The 10,180-nt window shown below is 42.8% G+C and overlaps 1 protein-coding gene across 5 annotated transcripts in view; it reads right to left on the bottom strand.

The window, feature by feature from the left end:
• The window catches only part of TNRC6B (trinucleotide repeat containing adaptor 6B), a 243,249-nt gene that overhangs the window by 232,703 nt on the left and 366 nt on the right, over positions 1-10,180 (bottom strand). The window lies entirely within an intron of this gene.

The raw sequence follows: 10,180 nt of genomic DNA, 5'->3' as shown, positions 1-10,180 counted from the left end.
GAACAGGGCTGACGGAAAGATATGGAAGGAGACAAGAAACCAAAGAGCTGTTGAACTAAAGAGGAATAAAACGAAGAAAAATGTGCTAGATTTACATTCATCAAATCTTCCTTTCTTAATTATATGATTGAGAATCAAATTAAACTAATGCGAGTTCAATAAACCAACTGGAGACTTACAGACATGTAACAACCTTTTTAAAAAAAAAATGTTTATTTTTTGGTAGGGGGGAAGGAAGACAGAGGAGATAGAGGGTCCCAAGCAGACACGGCACCATCAGTGCAGACCCAGATGTGGGGCTCAAACTCACAAACCTCAAGATCATGTCCTGAGCTGAAGATGGAAGCTTAGCCGACCAAGCTACCCAGGAGCCCCAGACGTTTAACAACCTTCCAGCTGTAAAAATGTACACATACCCAGAGGCTCTTCTAGATACTCCTTTCTGATCTTATCCCTTTCACTGGTGCATCATCTGGCCCTTGCGAGATGGATCAACACTCACCTCAGGCAGTCAAGCAAGAGGTCACTTCCTTTACTCTCGGCTCATACAGATAAGCTGAAATGAGTCACCACTTTCTAACTCCATCTGATATCATTTGCATGGTTATAGGTACAGTGACAAGCACCGTTCTGGTTTATGACTAATCTTCTTTGAATGGTACTTTTTTTTTTTTTTAGTATAGTTGACACTGAATGGTACTTTATAATGCTTTTATGAATTCAAATATACAGAATCACATCATTATTTCTAAGATCATTTCCACTTCTGAAATGCAATGTAACCTAAGAGTCTGAGTGTAACAGGTCACAGCCTGTAGGTCAGCCATTGGCCCTGTCCCCCAAAACCAGCTTTATAAAGCATATCACTTCCCCATCCAGCCATCGTCTCCATATACTAAATATGTTCCTTTGTGCCTATGCACAGGCTGTTCCCTCTGCCTCTGCCTGAAATGCCCTTTTCTTCCATGACTTACTGGGAGCGTCTCCCTCCCTGGAAAGGCTTTCTTTACCTCCAATTGTACTGATGACTTTTCTTACCCCCCCTCCCCCTGCCGCCCCATCCCTTGCACTATCACAGCATTTATTATACCACTGGCACTCATCTGTGTCCAAGTGTGCCACGCCCACTTGGCTGTACACTCCTTGGGAGCAAAGATCTCTTCTCACCCCATTCGTGTAGTTCTAGCATCTAAGATCGTTCAGCATGTGTACGCATGCGAGTATTCAGTGAAATTGTAGCAATCCTAGTCCCTACCATATAAAAAGGACTTTAATTTTTAAATTTTTTTCAGGATTTTATTTTGAAGCAAGCTCTACACTCAACCTGGGGCTTGAACTCACAACCCAGAGATCAAGAGTCACATGTTCCTCTGACTGAACCACCCAGGTGCCCCATAAGATTTTAAAGGTAATAACCATGCTGATCATTTCTACTAATAAGGATTAAAAGGATACTCATTAGTAACTTAGATTTTCAGACATATTAAAATTTTTAATAACAATATTCTTTCTGTAATCTTAAAAATGTTTACTTATTTCAAGTAGTAATTTAAAAAATATGAAAAGAACCTGGAGATAATTTAAAAAGTAAAGCCCTTCCCTGCCCCATATATTTATTCAAACCATTAGAATGACTACTTTTTTTAAAATGACTACTTCTTTTTTTAATTCTATTTTTAGTTTTAGTTCTCTTTCCTAACTTCATGTGAAAAATATTTATGAGGACCTACTATGTGCAACTTACAGTGCTAGAAGCTAGTTACACACACATGAAAAAAAACCAAAGTATTTTTATTCATGTAACTATGTTCTAGCAAAGAAACAATATATAAATTAAATGATTACTTCATTACAATTCTATTAAGTGCTCTGAGTGTTTAAAAGGAGCACACGGAGGGGTGCCTGGCTGGCCCAATCTGTGGAAGGTATGACTCGCGATTGTAAATTCGAGCCCCACGTTGGGTAAAGAGATTACTTAAAAACTAAACATTTTTTTAACGTTTATTTATTTTTGAGACAGAGAGAAACAGAGCATGAGTGGGGGAGGGACAGACAGAGAAGGAGACATAGAATCCGAAGCAGGCTCTAGGCTCTGAGCTGTTAGCACAGAGCCTGATGCGGGTCTTGAACCAACGAACCATGAGATCATGACCTGAGCCGAACTTGGACGCTTAACCAACTGAGCCACTCTAGCACCCCTTAAAAATAAAATCTTTTAAAAAAAAAAAAAGGGAGCACATCTAATCTGGGGTGGGGGTGATTAAGAAGTCACTAAGAAAGTGACATATAAACTGAGCTCAGAGGATTGAAGATGCATCAACTAAGGTCAGGGTGGGGGGCTTCCAATCTATGGGAACAGCAAGTGCAAGGAAATGAGTGGAGAGGAATACACATTTCAGGAAACAGAAGGGGGTCAGTGTGGTGAGAGTTCAGGCAGCAAAGGGGAGAGTGCAGGATGTAAGGTAGGCTCTTTGCTGGGTATTCAGTGAACAAGACAGACCAGTTATTTATAAAGCTTATATTCCAAAAGGGGGGTGGCAGAGCTTTTGGGACTCATTAACAGTTAAGTAGGGGACAAATATGATCAGATTTGCACATGTGTTTTGAGTGTTTTATACTGAGGTAGAACACATACAGAAGAGATATTTGGTTTTAAAAAACTATTTTTTTTACGGCGTCAACAATTCTCTGAGGCAGAGAATTCCCTGCTTACAAAAGAAAAAAACTGAGGTTCTGCAAAGCTAAGTAATTTATTTGAGGTTATTTATTCAATAAACACTTGAGAGCCTACAATATGGCAGGCACAGTACAGTGTGTGCTTAGGGATGCAGAGATGAATACAACACTCTTGCTCTTAAGAAACTGATAATCTAGTGGGAGAGACAGACCTAGAAACATGACGTAGGGCAGTCCATGCTAGAAATGGGTAAAATAAAATGGAGCAGAGAAAAATGAAATCTTCCTAGGAAGAATTAATCATTTCATCTCTGTGTTAAAAGGGCATTCTTTTCACCCTATTCTAGTTTTTAACTCTCATTCATTCCTGTGCTTGGAACATAGTAGGTACCCAAGCAAACGTCTGCAATGCAAACCAACACAGGGCTTCTAAGTCCTAGGCATTGCCTTTCCAAAACCAACTGTACTCATAACTCTGGAAGAGTATACATTAATTTCAAGGAGTTCTTCTGAATCTGCTTTCCCAGCCAGTTTACAAACCACAGCAGAAAATAAGTCTCATTAAAGCCAAACCTCAGGGCGCCTGGGTGGCTCAGTTGGTTGGGCATCTGACTCCGGCTCAGGTCACGATCTCAGTTAGGGAGTTCGAGCCTCGCGTCGGGCTCTGTGCTGACCCACTTCGAGTTCTGTGTCACCCTCTCTCTCTCTCTGCCCCTCCCTACCCCTGTTCTCTCTCTCTCTCAAAAATAAACATTAAAAAAATTTTTTTAAAAAGCACCAAACCTCATTTCTGACTGAGCCGGAACACCCAAAATATTATTTAAACAGTTATTTTTTAAAATCTTTATTCAATGTTTTAAACATCAACAGTGGGCTGTAACAAACAGAGATTTTAAGTAATCTCTTTGCCCCCAACATGGGGCTCAAGTTCAGGACCGCAAGATAAAGAGTTGCATGCTCTACTGATTGAGCCAGTCAGGTACCCCTAAACAGTTATTTTTTTATTTTTATATTTTTTAAGATTTTATGTTTTGAAGTAATCTCTACACCGAAAGTGGGGCTCAAACTCACAACCCCAAAACCACGAGTTGCATGCACCCTCCTGTGACTGAGCCAGCCAGGCATCCAACAGTTATTTTTCTTAAAGCAAATCCTCATTCAGAAGGAATGTTCCTGTGAAGACCATCGAGAAAATATTCTATACACTCCTTCATAATTCATGATCTCTGTTCTCAAAGGACTTACATTTTAGTTTCTATTTGGAAAGATAAAATATAGAACATAGAATAAAACAACATATAAGGTAGTGTTTGTTCATTTAAAGTATTTATAGACTGCCTACTATAGGCCAGGTCAGGAGCCGTCTTAGGGATGCAAAGATGAGTAGGACAAGAGCCTGCCTTTGAGGAACGCATAGTTTTATGGGGAAAGCCAACAATACACCAATTCGGAATGATCAGAGCTATATTCAGCAGGTACACACAGATGAAAACAGAGGCTGTGTACAATCGTCATCGGTTCTAACTCATCAGGCACTTATTTCCATTGGTCAGTGACCATCCCCTGTTAAATATCAGTTATTAAAATATATTTTTTATGTTCTTTTAAATGTTTATTTTTGAGATGGATGGGGGAGGGGCAGAGAGAGAAGACGACGGGGGATCCAAAGAGGGCTCTGTGCTAACAGCAGAATGCCCAGTGAGGGACTTGAACTCATGAACCATGAGATCATGACCTGAGCCAAAGTCAGACACTTAACCGAATGAGTCACCCAGGTGCCCCTAAAATATATATTTTTTATATTACTGTTTTTAAATTTACTTATTTTGAGAGAAAGAGAGAGAGAGTACATGCATGCACGTGGGGGAGGATCAGAGAATGGGGGATAGAGGGAGAATCCCAAGCACTGACGGTGCAGAGTCCAATGTGGGACTTGAACTCATGAACTGCTAGATCATGACCTGAGCTGAAACCAAGAGTCGGACGCTCAACCAACTGAGCCACCCAGGCACCCCGAGAATATATGTTTTTTTAATGTTTATTTATTTTTGAGTGAGTACATACATGCACAAGTGGGTAAGGGGCAGAGAGCCATGGAGACAGAGGATCCGAAGCAGGCTCTGAGGCATTAGTACAGAGTCCAATGTGTGGCTCAAACTAATGAACTCTAAGACCATGACCTGAACCAAAGTAGAACACTTAACCAACTGAGCCACCCAAGCGCCCCCAGTTATTAAAATATTTTAACTTTACTTCATATTACAAGCAAAATGATAATTATTATAAGTAATTACTATATGAAAAAACAGTGCACACACCAAAACAATGTTAAAAGGTTAGAGGAAATGGTGAGAACTGAACTTTAGGGATACCTTGGGATCCCCAAGCAAGAGGAGCTGGTGGTAGTTAAGGGGAATACAGTTACCAAAAAGCTACACTGGAACTACCTAGGTACAGGTTTCCACCTCTGTGGAGGACACGGTTCAGGGTTGTGTTGGCCAGCACGGTAGCCACTACCCACATACGGCATCTTGAAATGGGAGTAGTCTAAATTGAGATGAAGTAAGTGAAAAATACACTCCAGATTTCAAAGACCTAACATGAAAAAAAAAATGTAAAGCATCTCACTGTTTTTTACTGATTACATGTTTACATAAAATATTTGGGGTATATGGAAGTAAATGTCATGAAAATCTATTACACCTTTTCTACCTTTTTAATGTGGTTCACATTGGCGGCCTACAGTCTACTTCTACTGGACAATGCTAGTCAGAAGCACCTGAAATAGCAAGCTAGAGTTTGAACCCTCTAGGCAATGAAACACCACTGAAGGTTTTCAACCTTAAGTGCCTGTGCTAGATCTGGGAAGGGGGCAGGAAACAGAAAGCACTGTTTCAGGAAGATTCGTGCGGGGGCAAACAGGAGGGTCAAGACCCTAGAGGCAGTTGTCAATGTCAAAAGGCTGTCAAAGGTCAAAGGGTAAGCAGGCTCAGCTGGAATGTATACAAGGTGTTTAAAAGTCGCACACTGGGTGGAGAGGGTGGAGAGGAAGAAATCCGGAGCAGGGTAAGGCGAGGGAAGAATGAGCTGCAAGCACTAGCCCCAGCCTGGATAACCAAGGTGCACTGCTCAGTGGACTCAGCAAGGTCAGCCACAGTTTAGGTTTGATCTAGTGTGGCTCAGGGGTCAGGGCTCCCAGGCAGAGGTGCAATTCAGGAGAACAGGATCAGTGTCCTCTTAGCAATTTCAGATCTATCTCTGCATGGCAAGACTTTTAATAGTGAGATCAAGTCCCAGAAAAGGCAGGAGGTAGAAAGCAAGGCTACCAGAAACTACAAGAGGGTAATAAATTATAAAAGCAAAGCCCAGACTCACAACACAGCCAACAAACATTTACTGGGGGTTTGCCGTAAGCCTGAAGCTTGGAGGGCTCTGGAGACATGAGAAACAAAACAGACGTGGTCCTGAATCACAAATGGTGGCAAGAGCTATGAAAAAGAACAAGAGCTCTGAGAGACCTGACTGAGGGTAGATGGGGGGTGGAGGCCATAAAGGAGAGCCTCTCTGAAGAAGAGGCAATTTAATCTGAACCCTGGAGGCAAATGGATGAAGATTAAGGGGGAAGCAGGGTAAGAACAACCCAAGCCTGGAGAGTGGCCATACAAAAACCTTGAGGCTGCGGGGGCGCCTGGGTGGCTTAGTCGGTTAAGCGTCCAACTTTCGCTCAGGTCATGATCTCGCGGTTCGTGGGTTCGAGCCCTGCGTCGGGCTCTGTGCTGACTGCCAGCTCAGAGCCTGGAGCCTGTTTCAGTCTGTGACTCCCTCTCTCTCTGACCCTCCCCTGCTCACACTGTCTCTCTCTCTCTCTCTCTCTCCTAGAAATAAATAAAACATTAAAAAAATAATAAAAAATAAAGTGTTAAAAAAAAAACTTGAGGCTGCGAAAAGGCTTGGGTAATTCAAGGAACTGAAAGAAAGACGGAGTCATTAGGACATCGGAAAGGGGGGTGGGCCATAAAAGACGTAAGGGAACGCTGGAGAGGCAGGCAGAGGCCAATCTGACAGAACCTCACAGGATGAGAAATAAAATCCCAAACGGGCCTCAGTACAGTGCGAAGCTGCAAGGAGTTTTGATCAGAGAAGTGGTCCGATCCCAATGGCGTTCTAAGTACTCCAATTACCAGTGCTCTGCTCAGACTACAGAATGGGAGCCAGCTTGGCAGCAAAGGGGCAAGAGCCAGTATTTGTAGCCGAGGTCTGGGATCAGAGAGTTTAGTACAGGGCCCTCCGAGTGCTCCAGGGTCGCAGATAGGGAGGAGGATGGCATCACCAAAACATACAGAAAAATCGGATGGAAGAGCTAGCTTAGGAGGCAACGTTAAACATAACTTTACACATAGGAAATACGAAGCAGTAGTGAAGAATTCTAGCAGGTAAATAATGATGTTGTTTTGGAGTAAGGGAAGAGATGTCAGACACGGATATGCGACTTAGTAGATACGAAGGTGAGAGATAGATAGTTTAAGTTCCAAAAGGAAATAACATTTTCTAGGAGCCGAAAGAGAAAAATAAAACAACCCCAACAAAAGGAGCCTAAGTCTGATCCTTGGTGTTTATCTCTAGGATAATAGGAGGAAGTTTTTGGGGGATGGTGAAACCACTCTATATCCTGATTGTGGGAGGAGTTACATGAATGTATACATGCGCTAATATTCATAGAACTGTACACATACTAAAAGTTAACATAACTATGTTTTTCTGTTTGTTTTTGTGAGAGAGAAAGCGAGTGAGTGGGGATGGGAGAGAGGGTCACAGGGAAAGAGAGAGACAATCCCAGGCAGGCTCCATGCTCAGTACTGAGCCCGACATGGGGCTCAATCCCACAACCACGAGATCGTGACCTGACCCCATATCAAGAGTCAGATGCTCAACCGACTGAGCCCCCCAGGTGCCCAGCTATACGTTACGTCTTAAATAACATTTTTTAAAGGGGTGGGGATAGTCAAAAGGACTGCTGCAGGGAGACAGAAGAGGATAAATCCCAAAAAGATGCTCTGGGAATTTTAACCATTAGGTAATTGGCAACCTTGGAAAAGGCCTCAGTGAGTGGTAAGGTTGGGAGCCAGGCTGCAAAGGTTCAAACAATAACCTGAGCAGTGAAGAGAAGCAGTCAGTACAGCCTCCTGTTGTAGAACTCTGGGGATGAAAGGAAGAACAGAATGGCACACAGCTCAAAGAGATAAGGGGAACTGGGAGATTCGGTAAACTGGCAGAGCCAACCTTCTACACCATGAGTTGCTCCGTTTCAGTATTCTAGAACATGCATTTTGCACATGAATTATTCACTTTATCATTGTCCCGTTAAACTAAAACTGCTAAAATAAACCCGAAATCATTGTACTTTTAATTCTGCTCCTTAGCTGACATTTACTGTGCTCCTACTACGTGCCAAGTACCCTGATACAGAAGTAAGGCCTGGTCCTTGGAAGAGCGCACAGGGTTTATCACAATCACAAGGTACTGAAGTGGAGATCTGCACAAAGGGCTCTGAAAGCCTTGACGTTCTGAATTAAATGCGCTTTTATTTATCTTTATGAAAACCAAATGGAAGAAATGAAACAAAGTGTGGATGTAATTTTGGAAAAATGTTCTTAATTTCTAAAAAGAATGAGTTTAACTTACCATTAAATTATTTTTTAAATTATTTGCTTTTTATTTATTTGTTTTGAGAGAGTGAAAGCTTGAGGGGTGAGGGGCAGAGAGAGAGGGTGACAGAGAGAATCCCAAGCAGCGCAGAGCCCTATGCGGGGCTCTAACTTCGCAACCATGAATTGTGAGATCATGACCTGACCTGAAACCAAGAGTCCGGAGGCTCAACCAACTGACTGAGTCACCCAGGCAGCCTAACATTAAATTCTTTTTTTCTTTTTAACATTTATTTAATTTTGAGAGTGAGAGAGACAGAGTGCGAGCAGGGGAGGGGCAGAGAGAGAGAGGGAGACCCAGAATCTTAAGCAGGCTCCGGGCTCCAAGTACAGAGCCTGATGCGGGACTCAAACTCAGGAACCATGAGGTCATGACCTGAGCAGAAGTCGGATGCTTAACCAACTGAGCCACTCAGGCGCTCCTAAATTCTTAAGCCAGGTATGGGCAACCTAATCATCAGTGGCCTTTGCCATTTCTTTTCCTGTCTACCTTCTGCCTTTTTTTCCCATGGATAATTCAGGAGGCAGAATGGAAATAAGCACGGGCTTCGAAACCAGACAGACTTGAGACTAAAAGTATCCCTTAAAGTTCCTGGCTGTGTGGTTCTTCGAGGATCTTTTTCTTATTCAGAAAACAGTAACGACACATTCCCCACAGGCTTGAGGAAAGGATTAGGAAAAAATATAAAGAGGCTGGCATATGAGAAGCATGGAGTAGATGTTAGTTAATACTGTTACTATCGTTTGAACAAGTGGTATTGTTCTGACTTAAAACATTTTTAAGTGCATCCATTTGAATGAGGAAAAAATCATTTTTTCAAGGGCATGATGTTCACATGCTACCTTATAAATGCAGCTTGGTCATTTCCTCTTCTTTTATTCTGCTCGAATAAATGACATTGGGGACAAACACTTAAAAACGGCCAAGAACCAAGAGAATATAAAGGCATTGTTATTATCATTGCCGTGTCCCAAGAGGGACAAACCAGTCTGATTTGTGCTCTGGATGGATCCCTTAGCACCTACTACATTCATGCCCCTGCCACTACCTACCTACAGCGAAACTGCATGCCTTGGAGATGCAAGACGACGTGCTAAAAGTTCTCCTTTGTAAGAGGCATTTACATAACACTACCAAAAGAATAAGTACAGTTTCAAAGCCAAGATCACTGATGCTTCTCCAAATCAACAGGAAGCTATCCTCCATTGAAATTCCCCACAAGAGTCAAGGAAATCGCCTCTACTGTTAAACTTTCACAAAATGCTAAGACGCAAGATTTTTATACACCTTATTTCCGTACGCTTAACTATCAGGGGGAGGAGAGGCAACCCATGACGTTTTATTCACTATGGAGAAATATCTCTGGCCAGTTGTGTTGCATAATTTTGCTTCTATCGTAATACAAATGACCAACTTGAAATTCACCTTATTCCTCGCACAACGTCTAGCATAGGTGCTGAAAAGTAATAAAACGGCCAAAAGATACATGAGATGGCAAGGAAACTTGAAAGACCGAGACTGGTACCCTGTGCCTAAAAAAGTGAGGATGGGCTCGTCTTTAGGAAGCTACGCGGCTGGGTGTCTTCAGCCGCTTTAGGCTGTTCATTCAACCCACCGGCACTGCCCGCTAGTTTGAACCGAAGGGGCGCCAGCCCAGGGGAAGCCCTAAAACACTCCCCGTGCTGTTTCGTCCCATTTCGTCTGAATCGCCTCCCGAAGGTGGACACACACCGCGGGGCTCTGGGGTGAGGGGCGGGGTGAGGGGTCTGGGGTGAGGGGCGGCCCCCCCCCCACGGCC

The sequence above is a fragment of the Crocuta crocuta genome, unplaced genomic scaffold (genome assembly GCF_008692635.1).
Source record: "Crocuta crocuta isolate KB4526 unplaced genomic scaffold, BGI_CrCroc_1.0 scaffold143, whole genome shotgun sequence".
Classification (NCBI taxonomy): domain Eukaryota; kingdom Metazoa; phylum Chordata; class Mammalia; order Carnivora; family Hyaenidae; genus Crocuta; species Crocuta crocuta.
Note: the sequence above shows the minus strand (reverse complement) of the source record. Positions and strands in the feature narration are given on the sequence as shown.